Source organism: Sander lucioperca, chromosome 14, assembly GCF_008315115.2.
Source record: "Sander lucioperca isolate FBNREF2018 chromosome 14, SLUC_FBN_1.2, whole genome shotgun sequence".
In the NCBI taxonomy this organism is placed as follows: domain Eukaryota; kingdom Metazoa; phylum Chordata; class Actinopteri; order Perciformes; family Percidae; genus Sander; species Sander lucioperca.
The window spans coordinates 8,006,152-8,010,994 of NC_050186.1; positions in this window are offsets into that span (position 1 = coordinate 8,006,152).

The following is a 4,843-nucleotide window of genomic DNA, read 5'->3' on the forward strand; positions in this document are numbered from 1 at the left end:
TGGTCTACATGTGATAATGAGCCGGCCCCTATAATATAACCACGCCCTTTTACTCAGGCCACGCCCCCTTTCATAACATTTGTACCGTTTAAGGTAGAGTCTTGTGTGAGGTGTCATTGAACTCAGCAGAGAGTTGCTTCTTCATTGGTGATGGTTTGGCCCGCCCCCTATGTGTAAGCCACGCCCCCTTTCATAGCTAATGAACTGTATGGCGTAGAGTCTTGTGTGAGGTGTCATTCAACTCAGCAGAGAGTTGCTTCTTCATTGGTGATGGTTTGGCCCGCCCCCTATGCTTAAGCCACGCCCCCTTTCATGAATGCTGATCCATCTAAGGTAGAGTCTTGTGTGAGGTGTCATTGAACTCAGCAGAGAGTTCTTTCTTCATTGGTGATCGTTTGGCCCGCCCCCTATGCTTAAGCCACGCCCCCTTTCATAACATTTGAATGATTTAAGGTTGACCATTGTGTGAGGTATCAGTGAACTCAGCAGAGAGTTGCTTCTTCATTGGTGATGGTTGGGCCCGCCCCCTATGGTTAAGCCACGCCCCCTTTCATAACATTTGAATGATTTAAGGTTGACCATTGTGTGAGGCATCAATGAACTCAGCAGAGAGTTCCTTCTTCATTGGTGATGTTTTGCCCCGCCCCCTATGCTTAAGCCACGCCCCCTTTCATAACATTTGAACCGATTAAGGTAGACCCTTGTGTGAGGTTGACCCGGCCCCTATAATTTAGCCACGCCCCTTTTTATAACTGGTGACCCATTTAAGGAAGAGTCTTGTGTGAGGTGTCATTGAACTCAGCAGAGAGTTGCTTCTTCATTGGTGATGGTTTGGCCCGCCCCCTATGTTCAAGCCACGCCCCCTTTCATAAATGCTGACCCATCTAAGGTAGAGTCTTGTGTGAGGTATCTGTCGGTACACGATCCGTTCTGCCTGCACGATCCGTTCTGCACATGCGCAAGATAATACTGTTTTACGTATCCATACGACCTGCACGATCTGTTCCACGCTAGCCTATGGCTAGCCTCCACCGGGAAGCTAACGTTAGTTTAGCTAACAGCTAATTCGGCTAACCGCTAGCTGACAGCTAGATTCAGTCTAAAATAACGTTAACTCAAACGTAATGGGAAAAGCAGGCTACAGCTAAATTAAGACTTAACAGTAATAACAATAAAGACAAGTATTGAGTGATTGTATTTTAAATGAGCACAAGTAAAGTAGTTTTATTTATTTTAGTAAGTTTTATTTTGAGGGTCTTTTAAAGTTATTACATGCTGTCTCAGCTAGCAGTTAGCCGAATTAGCTGTTAGCTAAACTAACGTTAGCTTGCCTGTGGAGGCTAACGGCAGACCGCTACAATCAGCTAGCAGTTAGCTAAACTAACGTTAGCTTGGCTGTCGACCGGAAGCGTGGAACAGATCGTGCAGTGTCGTAAATCCTCGTACAACCGCGCATGCGCGAACATTTTGCGCATGTGCAGAACGGATCGTGCAGGCAGAACGGATCGTGTACCGACAGTATCAATGAACTCAGCAGAGAGTTACTTCTTCATTGGTGATGGTTTGGCCCGCCCCCTATGTTCAAGCCACGCCCCCTTTCATGAATGCTGACCCATCTAAGGTAGAGTCTTGTGTGAGGTATCATTGACTGCAGCAGGGAGTTCCCTTTTCATTGGTGACGATTTGCGGTGTCTGAGTGCCGCGCAAATGCACGGTCGCAAGGAGCGGTGACCGCCGGTGACCCCGACGCGCGCAGAGGAGCGAGGGCCCGTCCATCGCTGCTTGCAGCTTTAATTATTATTATTATTAGAATGTACAAGTGAATTGTATGTTAAATCGTATGCCTTAATAAAAAGACCTTTGAAAAAAAAAAAAAAAAAAAAAAAAAGAAATGAGAGGCTTCGTTCAGAGATTTTACAGTGTGGAATGTAACAGATTTTCAACAACACTCCCCACATAAATCTTTTTTCAACCTGGACCCTATTTTCCCATGTGTTTGTGTCTAAATGACTGATGGGAACAACAATCTTTGAAATTTGACGGAACAATGTTCAGCATCAGTTAGGGTCCACTAAAAGTTCTGTTGTTGCTGCTGACAGACTCAGATTATTATTCTAAGTGTCTGACAACATTATGGGATGGATCCCTACAGAGATAGACCTTTTAGTTAAAGAGTAAGATCCTTTTAGTTTAACATGAAACAGCCCCGAAATCACCATCACCAAACCCACCAGACTCCATGTAAATAATCAGGACTTTTATCATCGTAAAACACACTTCATTCAAAGTGGACAGAAACTAAATAAAACTCTCAAAAGCCGTCTTGGTTCATCTTTCCACTGTTCCAACAATCACCACTCTGGTCTGGTTGAAATAAAGTCTTAATTCACCCATTTACATGTGGAAATATGCTGGCTCTATACACGCTAAAAGTACTGATTATTTACATGGAGTCTGGTGGGTTTGCCTTTTCTCTGCTAAACGTAACTGGAGGTGGAGGGAGAAATCTCCTCCCTCATTTACTTCCTGTTTTGAGGATTTGAAGTCAAACTATTTCTCTGAAATCATGTGACCACAGAGTGTCCGCCCTCTCTGCAGATATATAAACTGCTCTCTGCTCTCTCTGTCTCCTCAGCATCGCAGACCAACAACACAGGTAAGAACACTTTGAAACTGAAAATACTTTAAAATGATAAGAACAAGAGGAAACACCAGGGGTCTCATTTATAAAGGTGGCGTACGCACAAAACAGGCTAAAAATGTGCGTACGCCGCTTCCCACGCAAAGGTTTTGATTTATAAAAAACTAACTTGACAGCAGAATGTGTGGTCCTCCACGCCAACTCTGACCCATGCGTGGTGAGATGGTGAACTGAAGTCAGACTGCAGAAAGTAAATGGGAATAACAATTACTCGTAATATTTTCAAGTATTAATATGCCTCACGCACATTTCTTCACTCCATGTCATCCACGTTACTATTATTACATCCAACAGTGTTATTTGTGCTTGTACTGAGTGATACTTGTGCCATAAACACCTTGTAAAATCCAACTCAAATCTTAAATCAAAATTCGTCGGCGCTGTCTCGCCGTCATATTGTCCGCTACGGAGCGCAGGAAGAGGAGATGGACCGACTGCATGGAATACAGGATAGCATCAAATACCCTAGCTTTAGATAACTGCAGAACACAGTATAAATAACTCAATATCTGCAGGGATTAAAGTTCTCCGTCGCTACGACGGATTTCCGTCAATTTGATTTTAGAAACGCCATATCTGAGAGCAATGCAGATCCGATTAGAAAAAAATGGGTTAGTCTCACGCTTGCCTCATTAGCCCGTATGCTTAAAAAAAAGGTCTAAAAGTTTTGGGATTATAGTGACACAATCGAGACAGCTGATAAAGTAGGCCAATCTTTTCAGGTTCTTTCCGTGCATTAATGTATACAATTTCTTACTATCACGAACTTTTGTCAGGGGAGGTCATTTATTTGGGTGCCACCTATGGCTTGAACAGATAGCCTGCTATGCCACCCGATGCAGCCTATTATTGTTACGGTTTTTAATCAATGCAACTAACGTTATGTGTAAAGCGATGCGCTATAAACCGTACCGAATGCAATTTATAATCCCATCTGTTAAGACATGTCCACAATCTTTCACAATTTGCGACGGAAGGTTTTGACTGAGCGTGTTAACATAAAACAATAATAATAATAATAATAATAATAGTAATAATAATAATACAATCATGCAATAGACTATTTGTCATTATCATGAACCGTTGTGTAAGAGGGTCAATCATGTTTGTGCTATGACGCACAGACAGCCTTATAGCCTATTTTGGTTTCACTTTTAACGACAGTAGGTTATGACTGTATGTTGACATAAAATAATCATGCAATTAAAATAGTCAACTTATAACTTTGCTATAAAATATTATTAATTTATAGCATAACACCCGGAACCAGTTTCCTCGCATATTAGCGTCATGATTTGTGTGCGTCTATAATAAACAACAGCAATGGTTAGTCGTGGGATCAAAAGATGTTTTTTCACTTCAATCTCTGGGTTCTAAAGGTGATCAACATTAATGAACTGTGTTACTTTACACCTTTTGATGGTCAAATAAGTACGGAACGACAGATTCCTCCTTGTATGTTGTTCCATATTGCCATTTTATGGAGACCTAAGGTCAATATTTTAAAAATGGATTTTTATTCTTTTAGCCTGACATAGTTGAGCTGATAATAAAACTTTTAAATGCATTATTTTGTGGTAAGTTGTGATTTTTACTCACTTAATGGTGTATTTGGTGTAACTTGACACTAAAAAAGTAAATTAAGTGTAAAATTAATATTGCTGACATTTATTTTCGGAAATGGTGTAGAATTTCTGTGACACTACACAGTGTTAGAATCTTACTCTATTTGAGCTTGTTTTTCACTTGAAATAAATGTAATTCTGATTTTATCTACCTGGGCGGGTCTTCGTCTACCCTATGTATGGGAAACACTGAACCATGTGGCAGTTAAAATAAATCTTGTTCACCAAATAAAGTATCTATTAGGAGGAGGCTCTTCTGAGGAGAAGACCACATGAATATAATAAAGTTTAGTTTGAGTTGTGACTTTACTGAGACTGTAAGATAAATACTACCTCTCCTCTCTCTGGATGAACTCAGGGTTCAGGGCTGGTAAAGTTAATCAACATGAATTTACAGTCCAGGAGTCCAAAGTTAAATATTAAACATATTGAATATCAGATGAGTATTATTGTTGATGTTGTCTGAGGTTAGTTTCCTCTGTTGCTCTAACTCAGTGGCTTTTTTAATCTGAAAGGA